This window comes from Lissotriton helveticus, chromosome 4_2 (genome assembly GCF_964261635.1).
Source record: "Lissotriton helveticus chromosome 4_2, aLisHel1.1, whole genome shotgun sequence".
In the NCBI taxonomy this organism is placed as follows: Eukaryota; Metazoa; Chordata; class Amphibia; order Caudata; family Salamandridae; genus Lissotriton; species Lissotriton helveticus.
Window position 1 is genome coordinate 21,471,879 of NC_136064.1, and position 15,992 is coordinate 21,487,870.

At 44.6% G+C, this 15,992-nt stretch overlaps 1 long non-coding RNA gene across 1 annotated transcript in view; it reads right to left on the reverse strand.

Annotated features, from left to right (window-relative positions):
* LOC144752024 (uncharacterized) overlaps positions 1-15,014 on the reverse strand; it is a 106,100-nt gene extending 91,086 nt beyond the window's left edge. Inside the window, exons 1-2 of the long non-coding RNA XR_013594002.1 lie at positions 14,960-15,014; positions 14,694-14,812 (exon numbers count right to left, since the gene is read on the reverse strand). This is a non-coding gene — a long non-coding RNA (uncharacterized LOC144752024). The remainder of the gene's footprint in view (positions 1-14,693; positions 14,813-14,959) is intronic.
* Positions 15,015-15,992: the final 978 nt, after the last annotated feature.

Sequence of the window (15,992 nt, forward strand, 5' to 3'; positions counted from 1 at the left end):
CGCTACTAATAGGAACTTCCATCCCACTTCTTGACTTCAGCAAGAAGCTGAAAACCTTTTCGTGTAGTCCCACTAGGCTTTAAGTTTGGCTAGATTCACACCTGCCCAGCGCCAGGAAACCCTCATGAGTGATGGTGGGCCCTACAACTCTGCATTACATAACATAACAGTGTGTCTGTACTATTCATGTTTTTTCCAGTTGCAACAGATGACTTCACAGTGCCATTTTAAACACTTGGAGAGAGTGAATGGCCTGAATGTTGGGTGGTAGGGGTAGTAGAATCTAAAAAGGGACTAAACGTGGCAACAGCACAGTATGGATTTATTGTTGTTAGAAAAATATGATTTGGAGACCATAGGTTCTAATTCTAAGAGAGGTAATTAGAGGCCAGTTAATTTACTGATTTAGACACTGGACTCAATCATTTCTAAAGGCACCTATGCTTGGTGGACAGGCAGCTGTCTTGGTGCATTATGATGAGGTTTCGATGTGCCTAGGTGAATTTTGCAGAGTTTCGATAGTAAAGTTTAAAGCCTGCTCTAGTGGTGGATTTGAGTAATTAGAGATGCCTATCAGCATACGAAGTCTACTGAATACTGGAGAGTGTTTGAGTGTTTTGACAGTACTGAATGGTATGAGTGAGTGTACCTTGTGGTCAGTGGATAAAACGTGCTAATGTGGTAGTGTTTTGATGAAGATTTGCATCTTCATGGGTGGGCTAAAGAGCACCGAAAGGTTTCTAGCCAATGGAGTGAGTCTGTGGAGTGTCCAGGGGAAAATGGATGGAGTCTATAAAAGCAATAGGTTCATTAATGGAGGGAATGTAAAAGGCCTTTGTTTTAAGGGAGTTATGCATGATTTACTGTTGTGTACTGTAGTGTTCGATGACGGAGAGGCAGTTTGAAATATGGGACTGGAGATTAGCTGTAAATGTTGGAAAAGAGGTTTTATCAGTGTATCATCAGGATATTGCCTGGGTACAGTTAAAATGATGTGACGATATGAGAAGCCAAACAGCCAGAGAATACAGCATAGGGAGGCGACACACAGTGGGAAATAAAGATGGTGGATGCTCACTGGGAGGGGTGAGTTGTGAAGGTCTTGAGTCTCATGCAACTGTGTAAGAGCATCCAGAGAGGTAAGAAGAGAACTTGTCTCCTAATAGTCCAGTGATACGTTGTGTGTAAAATGATGAGCAGTGATGAATTTTGATACATGTGGCAGTGCAGTGTCCATGGAGTAGGGTGAATGCAGGCCAGAATGGATGGGGCTGAGTAGGTTGTTTGAGGAGTAGTGTGTGAGGTTATTGAAAACAAATTGTTCAAGTATCTTAGGGAAGGAGGGAAGATTTAGAGCAAATGCAGATTTAACACACGTAGGGTAGGTGTTAGCAACTGTGGGTATACTGAGAGGTTGAAAAGAGTAGGTCATTGGTTGTGAGGCTAAAAGCTTGATGGACTGAGGTTTTGAAAAGGTCAGATGATCCCCTGGTAGGTAGACCTTTTGTTATTGAAATTTGCTTAGTTGAGGATCTTTTTTCTAAACGTGAAGATTCAGGTTAGTGTGAAATGGTTGTATTGTAAATGTAGGATGGTGTTGGGGGACCCATGAGTAGTATTGTTGAGGTGTCCCTGAGGTAGTCAATAAAATGAAGTTGGTGTCTGATGATGGGACAATGTTAGCTAAGGGAGAAAGGAAGGTCTTGATGGTGTGTGCTAGACATTATGCATTATGGATGAAGCCAGAGTGAGTTGATTGTGGACTGAAAATATGAACTTTTTGCACTACTCAGTGCCTTGTTCATATTTATGAGAAGGGTGGGGGGTGGTGATTCTGCCACCCTGTCCTCCATCACCTATTTCTAAGAGAAAGCCTAGGCTGCTGGACCACGTTATACCCTGGGAGTCAACACACAAATCTGTAGCAATGGAGTGAAAGTACCCATACTGTCCAAATCAAATTGGTAATTGCCAATATGGCAGAAGTATCTCCGGTGCCTCTGAAGACCTTCAGAATACCAAAAATAAACTAACTCCAGCCCTATGTTACTTTTGAAGTGTTGTAATTGTGCCTCAGATCTGAGTGTCGTGCCAATTGAGTATTCAGCACTTCCAGGACCTCTTTTATAAATATAATTTGAATTTGGTGTAGAGTAGATGTGGCAATAGTAAGAAATGGACGTCTCAGGTTGAGGGGGGAGAGTGACCAAAGACCCGTGCAAGAGTTATGGCAAAACTTCCACCACCCTTAAATGTCGATAAATGTGAAATTTTGCCCTTAAACCCTCTCTGTCAAAAACATCTGTTTGAACACTCTGGTTTTTCTTGGCAGCCACTGAAAATTAAATACTTGGGGGTTTGGTTTGCTCCTCGCCTTTGACACTCTTAAAATTAATTTCGATTGTATTTCCCAAAAATTGACCACTGCTATCACACGTTGGAATCCTCTTTTTCTTTCCTGGTGGGGTCGTCTTGATTCTATTAAAATGATGCTAGCGCCAATTATACTGTATACTATTTCTATGATCCCCATTCATATTCCTGCTCACTATTTTAAAACGATTAACTCCATTCTTCTTAAATTTCTGTGGAAAAGTAAATGCTCACGCATTGCTGTTGCTTCCTTGAAGAAAGAGAAATCTGTTGGTGGTCTTAAGTTTCCTGACTTTAAATCTTATCACAGAGCCTTCTCTTTGAAACAGGCAACTAGGTGGCTTTCTTCTGATCTTCCCTTTTATCCTCCTCTCTGGCTTCAAATAGAATCCTCCTTTCTTCATCCTTTTGATTTTCATGAAATCTTAGCTTTTACCTCTTCTATAGCCTCTTTACGTAATCCTATCATTTCTCACTCTCGTAAACTTCTCACTCCTTATTTGTCCTCCTCTTATCCGTCTGCTGCTTCTATTCATTTACAGCCTATTTGGCATAATAAACTTCTTAAGATTCGGAACCGTTCCATTTTCTGGAACTCTTGGCATTCTCGCGGTCTCAAATGGATTTCCCAACTCACCTCTTCTAATCTTCCCCTCTCTTTTCCTGAACAACAATCGCGGTTTTCTCTTCCCTCTTCCTCTTGCTCGCAATATCTCTCGCTTTGTCCCGTTCTCACTCAATATCTTCGTTCACTATCCCCCTCCAATGATTTTCCTACTTCTTTCCGTCCCATTTCTTCTGCATTGGACGGCGCGCCTTCGGTCTCCTTTTTGTATAACTCCTTTCAATGTGTTTCAGATAGAGCAAAATCCAAGGTTGAATTGGCTTGGGAAAGAGATCTTTTGCTTGATTGGCCCGGTCCTTTAAGGGATAAAATCTGGTTGAAGATACTCTTGAGCTGCTAACACTACCCAAACTCTGTATTTTATTTATAACCGCACTTTATTTACACCATTAACTTTATCGACTTTTTCTCCTGATACTCCTGCCACTTGTTGATCTTGTTCCTACCCGTCTGCAGATTTGAAACATATGCTATTTGGTAGCCCATCCATTTCCCGCTTTTGGAATCTGGTATGGACTCAACTTCAGAAGATTTTTGCCTTTCACTTCCCTTTCTCCATTGTTAACATTTTTCTAGGTTCCCTATCCCCTATTTATCCCCAACCCTCACAACATTACGCCCTAGTGGATCTCCTGATAGCTATTGCTTTTCTCCTCATCACCTCTAACTGGAAGCAAGCTGCTGATGTCACTTTTCGAGCTTGGTGGAATGCGGTTTGTTTCAATCACAGGTTAGACACCAATTTTGTTACTCCCATTACCCTTGCAGTCAAACGAGATCTTCTGTGGCTCCCACTGACCAATTATCTGTCCTCAGTTGCGTCCTCCCCTCAATCTTCCCATTCTGAGTCTGTTGAAGTTCGTAAACCACCATGATTTTCTTCCAATGATTTTGCCATTACTATTACTATTTAATATTGTTCATGACTGTATATTTTTACTTGCCTTCAATTATTATGTTTTTCCATTGCCTCTCTCTCTATTGTATACTTTTTATCTTCAATTATTCCTATTGCTTCTTTATGTTTATTTTAAATCTTATTACGTGAGTTGACCATCAATTGATTGTAATCTTTGATTGTTCTTTCACTTTCTGTCTTGCCTCTTTAATCTTTAATAATCTCAAACTTAAAAAAAAAAAGAAAAAATACCCTTCCACCGCCCCCAGTCGGATAACTATTTTAGAGGCAAACAAAACACACCCTAATAGCAAAACTGTGTCACTCTTGGAGAGTGGGTCAAACTCCAGGCTTATTTTAAGCGGGTAGTATGGATTGTAAAGATCAACACGGAAATAAGTAATAGAGTGTAAAAGAGCTAAGTAAAATGTATACCCCAGCACACGTAAAATCCAACGAATAGTTTCTGATGTAAACCACACATAAAACACAATAAATCAATCTGTTTTTTCTTTGTCATTCCTTTTTTTTAATTGGTCTTCAAGCTTCCAGTAAGTGAACAGTTCCCAAGCCAACACATGTTTTGTCGCCTCACTAAAGTTGTACATGCGACTTGTTCACGGCTAGGTAGAAAATAATACGATGTTTTACATTACTCATAATTCGCATCCGTTTGTTAATTCCAAACAACTGTGCTCCCAGGAGAATTCAAAGTGACACGGTGCCAATCATATATTTGCACCTCAAAGTCTAGTGCTAGTTCATGCATATAGTGCTAATAGTGATATTCCAATTTTTATTTTATTTATTTATTTAAAATTTATAGTGCGCAACAGCTACCCGCAGTGGGTTTCCCGGCGCAAGGGATAGACTGAAGAAGAAAAACTGACATCAATCACGGCTATAAGAAATAATTTTAAAAGAGTAGGGTTTTCAGTTTTTTCCGAAAACTGAGCATGTTAGTCTCAGTCTTCATGGCAATGGGCAGGGCATTCCAGAGTTTGGGGCCAAGATGGGAGAAAGATCTTCCACCCATCTTCACTAGCTTAAATCTGGGGATGACATAATCACAGTTGGCCGATGATCTCAAAGTACGACAGGGCCTGTAGGGTTGGACCAAGCTTTGAAGATATAATGGGGCAGAACCCTGTTTGATTTTGAAAATATAGCATAAGGTTTTAAATTTAATTCGACTCGAAATCTTGAGCCAGTGGAGATCTCGAAGAGCCTGCGCAGCCGAGGACCTCCTCGGGATATTACAGAGGAGACGGGCTGATGAATTTTGTATGACCTGTAGTTTCCTTACAGTCGCAGCATCTGCACCAAGATAGAGAACATTTCCGTAGTCCAGGCGAGATGTTACTAAAGCCTGGACTACTGTTCTTCTCGTGGCAAGGGGCAACATCCAGAGAATTTTTTGGAGCCATCTTAAGGTGGCAAAACAGATGGCCGCCACCTTGGTGGCTAGTTGCCTCATGGACAGTCTGTCATCAATAAGGAAACCCAGGTTACGTACCACCTGGACTGGAAGAGGAGTAGGACCCATGGTGCTGGGCCAGTGTTGAGGGCCCCAAAGATCCTTCTGCTTCCCCAAGATGATGATCTCGGTTTTGTCACCGTTAAGCTTGAGGAGATGCCTCTGCATCCACTCAGCCACAAGTGACAAACCAATTTTTAGACCAGACACGTTGCCATCTTCAGCACTGGAGAGGGAAAAAATGATTTGCGTGTCATCGGCGTACGAAAAAATACTCAGCCCGGCTTCCTCTGCGATGGTAGCAAGAGGTTTGATGTAAATATTGAAAAGCAACGGGCTGAGAATGGACCCCTGAGGGACACCATACGCCGAAGAGCAAATCGTAGATGCAGCTTTCTGAGAGAAAACTTGGAATGTGCGCTCACTTAAAAAGGAGGCAAACCAAGCAAGTGCGGGGCCAGCTATTCCAAGGGAGCGGAGAGAGTTTAGTAAGATGGAGTGGGACACGGTATCGAACGCTGCGCTCAGATCCAAAAGGATGAGAGCAGAAGTTTCACCGCGATCGATACCGTGCCGAAGTCTCTCCGTCACCCCTAGTAATGCGGTCTCAGTTGAATAGTGGGCCCGAAAACCGGACTGAGATGGATGTAAAAAGCCCTGATTTTCAATAAACAGAGTAAGCTGCGTGTTGACATGCCTCTCCAGTATCTTTGAGAAGATAGGCAATAGAGAAATGGGTCTAAAATTGGAGAGGTTAGAAGTATCCGCACCAGCCTTCTTCAGGAGTGGGATCACCATCGCATGCTTCCAGTCTTGTGGCATACGAGACTCACTTAGGGAAGTATTTAGGAGTCTCATGAGAGGGCGCCAGCACTCAAGATCAAGCAACTTTAAAATTTTTGCAGGCACCGGATCGCGCGGTGAACCAGATCTCACACTGTTCAAGCAGGCGAAAAACGAGTCATCGTCAAACAGGAGCCAGTTAGTTATCAATGTCATCGGGGACAGAGGGGCGGTCGTAGTCACACACCCCAGTTGAGACTGAGTTGCTGTGTTGGAGGCACTCATGGAGTTGTTAATGCGCTCAACTTTAGCTATAAAAAATTCCGCAATGGAATTACATTGGGCTTCTTCCAAGACTGGGGGGGTCGGTAAGGTGTCAGCACCTGTCAGTTTTTTGACCACTGCAAAAAGAGTGCGAGGGCAATTCTGAGCTTGCGACACTATGTTTGTCGTGCAAGTACCTCTTGCCTCTTTGCACTTAGAGTGGTATCCCTTCAATGCTTCTTTGTAAACGGTCTTCCGTGAAGCAGAATAGATGCGCCTCCATTTCCTTTCCAAGACCTTGCAGTGAGTCCTCAGAACCTTTAAATCGGGCGAGAACCATGGGGCCGGACAGCGATGGAGTTTGGATAGTCTCGGAGTAGGGGGAAGCACGATATTTACAGCAACTGCCGAGTTCAGATCTTTAAGAGGGGCTTCGTCGTTCAGGGGACGAGTATCACGAAGATACTGATTGAACTTTGAAATATCTAGTTTACCCCATCTATGGACTAGTTCGCCCTTACCCTGTCTATTCAAGATAGGCAATTTGATGTCAGATAGGGCGAAGTGGACTGCAAAATGATCAGTCCAGTCCAAAGGACGAGCACTCTGTGAGCAGTCAAAGGAAAGGTTGGAAAGGATTGGATCCAATTGATGCCGCGCAGAGTGAGTAGGACCCGAGTTGCGCAACATCAGACTCAACACCTCAAGATCGTTTAAGAAACTCTTACTAATGGCGCAAGAAGTATCATCGAGATGTAAGTTTGAATCGCCAAGAATGGTAAAGTTTGCAGCTTTGAGAAGTAGAGGGGCTATAGAGTTGGTGAGCGCAGATATCCAAGTTTGAGCATTCCCGGGAGGGCGGTATATTAAAAGGCCAGATAGAGTAAATTGAGGGTTAATAGCAAGTTTAAAAAGCTCCGCTTCACATCCAGGAAGAGGAAAGGTTTCGAGTTTGCAGACGTAGCAAGACTTGAAAATTATTGCAATACCCCCTCCTTTACCAGAATCTCGATCCTGTCTCAGGATGACATAATTATTGGGGACAGCACACGCAATATCCGGTCCAGAGCTGCCATGTAGCCAAGTTTCCGTTAGGAACAAGGCGTCGGGTTGCTCAGTGACTAAAAAATCAAAAATGTTTGATTTATGTTTGGGTAGGGACCGGCAATTAATATTCCAGAACTGGAGAACAGAGTGTTTAACAGGAGATAACTTAGTCCTTCTTCGACCGCGCGAATGGACCGGTTTCATGGCCCTGCAAGTGGACATTTTACCAGTACGGAATTTACAGCCTCCACAGATGAAATTGTGGATCGGTAAGATGCAACATGAGCATGAATCATAGGAGGGAGGGCGTAGAGATCGCAAAAACTCACCCGTATAAGATCTTGTAGGTGCAGCCTGGAGTGCAAAAGTAGACATAACTGTAAAACCGAGTCCTTATGCCCAGTCAGGCCCGGTCTGGCGCGGACGGGCGCAGACGGGCAGGACTCTGGCACGACTCAGGCTAAGCGAGAGGCGTACCCGCTGCGCGATCCCGCTGCGCTAGGCAGGCAGCTTTAAATAGGCATCCCCCGTATGCTTCTGCGCACTAAAGCGCCCTAAAGCGCTTCCTAAAAGATGGCGCCCAGCAAACAGCAACAACACCAACTACCCCACTCCAAGATGTCTGCCGCGATTTGAGCCCACCCCGGGAACCAGACCCGCTCTAATAGCGGTGGTTGACAATTAGGCTGCAGGTAAGAGGGCTGAGTTAAAAACAATACAAATGACTAAGAAACAAATATTCATAAGAAACAAGGTCGTTTTAAAATAGCAAATTAGCAGCGTGCGCGCGAAGCGCTGAGCAGCAGTATAGATGTCAGTAGGACTGACCCTGGGGCAGCTCGCCTTAAATAGGCGTCCCCCATATGCTTCTGCGCACTAAAGCGCCCTAAAGCGCTTCCTAAAAGATGGCGCCCAGCAAACAGCAACAACACCAACTACCCCACTCCAAGATGTCTGCCGCGATTTGAGCCCACCCCGGGAACCAGACCCGCTCTAATAGCGGTGGTTGACAATTAGGCTGCAGGTAAGAGGGCTGAGTTAAAAACAATACAAATGACTAAGAAACAAATATTCATAAGAAACAAGGTCGTTTTAAAATAGCAAATTAGCAGCGTGCGCGCGAAGCGCTGAGCAGCAGTATAGATGTCAGTAGGACTGACCCTGGGGCAGCTCGCCTTAAATAGGCGTCCCCCGTATGCTTCTGCGCACTAAAGCGCCCTAAAGCGCTTCCTAAAAGATGGCGCCCAGCAAACAGCAACAACACCAACTACCCCACTCCAAGATGTCTGCCGCGATTTGAGCCCACCCCGGGAACCAGACCCGCTCTAATAGCGGTGGTTGACAATTAGGCTGCAGGTAAGAGGGCTGAGTTAAAAACAATACAAATGACTAAGAAACAAATATTCATAAGAAACAAGGTCGTTTTAAAATAGCAAATTAGCAGCGTGCGCGCGAAGCGCTGAGCAGCAGTATAGATGTCAGTAGGACTGACCCTGGGGCAGCTCGCCTTAAATAGGCGTCCCCCGTATGCTTCTGCGCACTAAAGCGCCCTAAAGCGCTTCCTAAAAGATGGCGCCCAGCAAACAGCAACAACACCAACTACCCCACTCCAAGATGTCTGCCGCGATTTGAGCCCACCCCGGGAACCAGACCCGCTCTAATAGCGGTGGTTGACAATTAGGCTGCAGGTAAGAGGGCTGAGTTAAAAACAATACAAATGACTAAGATACAAATATTCATAAGAAACAAGGTCGTTTTAAAATAGCAAATTAGCAGCGTGCGCGCGAAGCGCTGAGCAGCAGTATAGATGTCAGTAGGACTGACCCTGGGGCAGCTCGCCTTAAATAGGCGTCCCCCGTATGCTTCTGCGCACTAAAGCGCCCTAAAGCGCTTCCTAAAAGATGGCGCCCAGCAAACAGCAACAACACCAACTACCCCACTCCAAGATGTCTGCCGCGATTTGAGCCCACCCCGGGAACCAGACCCGCTCTAATAGCGGTGGTTGACAATTAGGCTGCAGGTAAGAGGGCTGAGTTAAAAACAATACAAATGACTAAGAAACAAATATTCATAAGAAACAAGGTCGTTTTAAAATAGCAAATTAGCAGCGTGCGCGCGAAGCGCTGAGCAGCAGTATAGATGTCAGTAGGACTGACCCTGGGGCAGCTCGCCTTAAATAGGCGTCCCCCGTATGCTTCTGCGCACTAAAGCGCCCTAAAGCGCTTCCTAAAAGATGGCGCCCAGCAAACAGCAACAACACCAACTACCCCACTCCAAGATGTCTGCCGCGATTTGAGCCCACCCCGGGAACCAGACCCGCTCTAATAGCGGTGGTTGACAATTAGGCTGCAGGTAAGAGGGCTGAGTTAAAAACAATACAAATGATTAAGAAACAAATATTCATAAGAAACAAGGTCGTTTTAAAATGCGAAACATCACACGTTATGAAAGCAATTCTACACATACATTTGTTGAGCTTTATGAGTGAAAAGTGCATGTGACAATGATTGGTGCAATGATTCACATAGAAATATTTCTCATCACATATTTCTTTATTTATTTATTTATTCATTTATTAATGGTATTTGTAGAGCGCAACACTCATCCCGAAGGATATCAAGGCGCTTATACCAGTACTGAGACTACTGCGAGCTGTACTGAAATGAACATTAACATTTGGGAAATAGGTGGGTTTTTAAATTCTTTCGGAACAGGAGGTAATTGGTGGTGAGCCTCAAGTCAAGGGGGAGCTCGTTCCATTTCTTTGCAGCCAGATAGGAAAAAGAGCGTCCACCAGTCCTAGCTTTATATATGCGCTTAGTTCTTGCTAGGGCGGACTGCAGGGAACGTAGGTTCCTGGTAGGGACATAGAGTTCAATCTTTTCCTGGAGGATGATGGGGCCAGTTTTATAGAGGGCCCTGTGGGCATGGCAGAGCAGCTTAAAAACAGACCTTTGGTGCATAGGCAGCCAATGAAGTTTTCTTAGGCAGTCCGAGGCAGAATCGAACTTGCCTTTATTACATATGAGTTTGGCTGCAAAGTTTTGTAGAACTTGTAGACGTGTAAACTGGTGCTCATTCATACCAACGAAGAGCGCGTTACCATAGTCTAGACGACTAACCAGCAAAGCCTGTGTGACAGCATGTCTGCAGTCCAGGGGGATCCAGGGAAACAGTCTAGCCAGTAGCTTCAGGATTGCGAAACATTTCCCACAGAGAACTCGCACATGCTCTTTCATAGAAAGGGCATCATCCATAATAACACCTAAATTCCTAGTATGTTGTTTCGGGGTGGGGGCTGATCTTAGTGAGGGTGGCCACCACGTGATGTCCCATAGACGTTTAGCGCCACCAAATAGTAGGACACGGTGGACCACAACATCCTTATCCACCGTGCCGAGCAAGCCGGCATCCGAGGCCTGGCCTCTGCCTGGCTCAAATCCTTCTTGTCGGGTAGAATGCAGGCAGTCCGGCTCGGTCCCTTCACAGCCGCACAGGTCACATCTATCTGCGGAGTGCCTCAGGGATCTTCCCTGTCCCCTCTGCTTTTTAATCTCTATCTTCAGCCGCTTATCTTTTCCTTGAAGAGGTGGAATATCACCGTATTCAACTATGCAGACGATCTGCAAATCATTTTTCCGCTTAACACCCCCAATGCAGCCCTTGACTGTCAAGCAGTGATGCTACACATCCAACATTGGATGAACTCCCATCAGCTCAAATTGAACCCGGGGAAGACTGAGTTAATCCTCCCAGGAAACAGTCTTACTCACTGGGGCCCACAGTTCTGGCCAACTGAGCTTGGTTCCCCGCCCGCCCCGGCTAAGTCAGCAAAGAGCCTCGGGGTCATAATTGACTCGGACCTTTCTCTTAAGCCCCAGATCGGTGCGGTTGTGTCCTCATGTATGTTCCAGCTCAGAAAGATCAGGAAAGTTTCCCATCTCCTGACACCAGAGGCCCTGATACAAGTCCTGATTGCCCTGGTGCTCTCCCGCTTGGATTTCTCAAACTCCCTGTACTACGGCCTACCTAAATTCCTCCTTAGTAGGCTCCAGATTGTACTGAACCAAGCGGCAAGGCTGGCCTATAAAACCCCGAAGTGGCAATCTGCGAGACCTCTGCTTCAAAGACTCCACTGGTTACCGGTAGAGCAGAGGACCGCATTTAAGATCGGCTGCCTGACCTTCAAAGCTGTGTTCGGGACCTCCCCTGCCTTTCTCAAATCATTGGTCATCCCCTACTGTCCAGCACGTAATCTTCGTTCCTCCCATCGCCTCTTGCTAGCTGTCCCTGATACCAAATAAAAAAAAAACGGCGGTCGGAGATTTGCCTCCCTAGCCCCCGCCCTCTGGAACCAGTTACCTCTCTCTCTTAAATCTGCCAATTCCCTTTTGGCTTTTAGAAAACTTTTGAAAACCCACCTCTTCACACAGACTGGCTAGACCCTCGTCTCTCCATCTCACCTGCACTCAGCCAGCACCAGGAAACCTCTCGGTGTCAGTGCGCTATACAAATTCCCCCTAAGATAAGATAAGATAAAGATAAGATAGGATCTCGGATTTCCCGGCATTCAACTTTAGACAATGTGAATGCATCCACTGTGCCATTTCTGAGAGACAGTTGTGCAATTTAGATTTAGTCGTCTCCGGTTTTTCATCCAGAGCCACCATCAGTTGCGTGTCGTCTGCGTAAGAGCAGATGCCAATGCCCCACTTTCTTCCAATATCGGCTAGAGATGACATATAAACATTGAAGAGAGTGGGGCTTAATGAGGCACCTTGGGGGACTCCGCAACCGATGGGGCTCGATTTGGAGTGAAATTGTCCCATATATATTGCCTGGGTACGAGTGCTCAGAAAGGAGTGTAGCCAATTTAGTGCGATGGATTTAACTCCCTTACTGCGGAGAATGTTCAACAGGCAGTTGTGGGAGACCGTGTCAAACGCCGCTGACAGGTCAAGCAGTATCAGCGCCACCGCCCCACCTTGGTCGGTGGCAGACCTGATACTGTCCGACACTGCCAGCAGCGTTGCCTCCGTGCTATTATTAGCACTAAAGCCTGTCTGTGAAGGGTGTAGGAGAAGGTTTGTCTCTAGGTATCTGGTCAGTTGTCCATTGACCAGCGTCTCTAGAACTTTGGAAAAATAGGGGAGCTGGGAGATGGGCCGGTAGTTTTCAGGATTTGAGATGTCTGATCCAGCCTTCTTAAGGAGGGGTACCACTGACGCGTGTTTCCAAGTGTCCGGGAAAGTTACAGTTTTAAAGGAATTATTAAAAAGTTGTGTGACCAAGGGACAAAGTGTAGGGGCAATTTCTGAAAACACAAAGTGAGGACATGGATCCAGTGGAGAGCCAGATTTAACTGTGCCCATAGCTTTTAGGACCTCGTCCGTTGTAAATGACTCAAAACTATTTAGGGTTGGTAAAGGTTGTGAGTCTGGGGAATCAAGTGCAATTTTAGATGTAATCTCTGAGTCAGGAGGCTTATCAGTGTTAGATAGGAGATATTGGGGGTTAAAAGTCGAATAAATCTTCCCTATTTTTTCAGTGAAAAAGGTTTTTATTCGTTCACACGCCTCTACTGAAGGGACAAGTGTTTGCGAGGTGCTAGCGGGTTTACTAAGTTCCTTCACTATTTTAAAAAACTCCTTAGCTGAGTTGCAATTCTCATAAATGCGTTGTGAGAAGTGATTCCTTTTCGTATTTTTTAAAGTAAGGTTGTAAAGTTTCCGCTTGATCACGTAACTTAGCTTAGCTGCGCTATCTTTGGACTGTCTCCATGAATGCTCAAGTTTTTGGCATTCTTTTTTAAGATTTTTTAATTGGGGGGTGTACAATTTTTCCGTATGTGTTCGTGACCTGGATTTCCTAATAGGGGCCAACTTGTATAGCACTTGAAGTATTCCAGAGTCTAGCGATACTGCATCCAAGCATACTGATGAGTCATCACTGAACTTGATGTTAGCCTCTTGGAAATGCGTTTCAAAACTAGCCTCATTAATCAATCTCCAAACTCGTTTTGAGATCAAGTGATCTATCCTGGGTTTAAGTGATTTGATTGGTAAGTTTAACATAAAAGTTATAAGAAAGTGGTCAGACCAAAGTAGTGGCAGGACCTCCACAACAGTAATGGTATCAATGTTGGTGAACAACAGGACTAGTGTATGGCCCGCTATGTGAGTAGGGCCCGTTACCTTTTGTTTAAGATTAAGAATCTCCATGTCGTATTCCAGTTGGGTCACCGCTGAGGTCTCCTTTTTCTCATAATGAATATTAAAATCCCCGATTATTACATAATTTCTATGTTTTAAGCAGAGAGGTAAAAGTTGGGTAAGCAATTTAGCACCAATATTGGCTTGTTGTCCTGGAGGGTTATAAATTACCGCTCCAGCTAGCATGGTATGGGCTTCAAGAAATATTTGAAAGGATAAGGCTTGATGTTCGTCATATACTGTTACCGGCTCTGAAAGGCAGGTCAGGTGATCTCTGAAAATGACAGCGACCCCCCCTCCCCGACTTCCAGATCTGTCCTGCCTAATGATTTTGTAGTTCATAGGGATCGCATTAGCTAAATCTGGAGCATTACTGTCAGATAACCAAGTCTCAGTAATGAAGACCAGATCAGGATTTTTTTAATTAAGTAGGTCCCACATATCCAAAGAGTGTCTAGGTAAGGATCTTGTGTTGAGGTATAGGCAAAGAAGATTAATGCCGTTGTACTTGGACTGATGGCCACGTTGTGGTTGCCCCATACTGGACCATCTGCAAGAGCGACATGAGATTGGTCCATGAGTCATGCCAGGGCCAATCTGAATGCAGGACCCCTCATTGTAGACCCCTTTATTCCCTTTATCCGCAAAGGATATCAGCTCGCTACGGGAATAACGTACATGTGCGGGCAGGTTTTGAGCGACACCAGGTCCCGGCCGGTCGCGGACATATCCAGTCATTCTGAGCAAAGTCTAATTGCGTCACCCAGTGACAGAACCTTAAACACCACCTTAATCTACAAACTGAGACCTCAACTGTAATCTCAGTTAAACTAATATGCCAAATGTGAGATAACCAACCTGAACAGATTCACTGTATTATGGTCTGTGAAGGGAACACAAAAAGAACACAAACGTGTATGTTACTCTCTGGACTAATCTCTGCACAGTCCAACAATAAAAGCTAGATGCTAAGCATTAGTCATCAGCCTTCAAAAACTCCTAAGTTATACATACTTGTAGTGTGGCGATAATTTCAAGCCACACTGATCCTGTGGCGTGAGGTGAAATCCCAATAAGGACTGCTAGACAAGTTCCAGAAATTCTTCGTTCCTCTATCATCTAAGTTTCCGATTCTATTAAGAAAAAAACACACAAAAACGGCCTGGCTTCAATAAAAAGCGGGGTTTGTAGGTCAAGACTCTCCCCATTTTTTAATACTGAAAACCCACATCTCCGCGCTCTACCGCGGCACTTCCAGAGATTATCTTCGTCGTCATTACCTGAAAAGTGGAACTGTGAGCCGCCGATACGCAAACTCATCTCCTCACGCCGGACTCCAAAATGAGAGTACCGGCGTTGCTCCAAACATCCCGCTATGTCTCCCTCAAGAACCACGTGATCACGTCCCCAGCGCGTGATCACGTGGGTGGTCAAAAACAATCCCCATCTTAGAGTTTGCAAGTTGTTTATAAGTATCGTGTTTTTTCATGCGCCTACCCCTCTCCTGGTGTGGACACCGGTGAAGTTCATAAGAATTATCTACAGTAAAATTGAGAAATCTTCAATCGACAAAGCGCAAAATTTGTAATGCGCAAGTCTAATTTCACCACGCAAGAATATAATAAATGCCCCTATAAGTCACAGAAAAGGTTTTATATGCAGCATCATGTTTCACTAATGAAGCCAACCTTCTGTATGTAAGCGGGAGAGAAAAACCTATATATTTTGCTCGTGTTAAAATAGCGGCCATCTTGGATCGGGTTAGTACCTTGTCTTGTAAGTGAATCATTCCTAGCTTGAAGGCTGTTCTGAGTGAGCGCTACATATCCGAAATGCGCTCTCCATAATCCATAGATCTATCCATATTCCCAACTGCAAATTGTTACATGACGTAAATTGGTCTTATTTCCTGTGATCAGTGAGTGAAAGTTATCTAGTCTGTGCTCCTCACATCCGTTGAATCCATTCTGTGAATCCATTCCTATTCCACACATACCCACGGAGTCCAAGCGTTATATTTGCTTAGAATTAATCATGCACCTTGGTTTCCACTGCCCAAAGGACCTAATGTCATTACGAATGGGTCAAATCCTCTCCATGAGTCCCTACAACATGTATGCTCCTACTATATCTTTCAAAGGTTGTCATCAGTGGCTATTGTGTATAAGTGACATTTACTGTTTGTGAATGATGATATCATACATTTAAGAAATATATTCTTTTCTTATACCGTTTTATACACCATTTAAAATTTTATGCATCAGATCATATCATAATTTCATAGGTTGTTCAGTTTGTTTCCGTAAAGGTGCA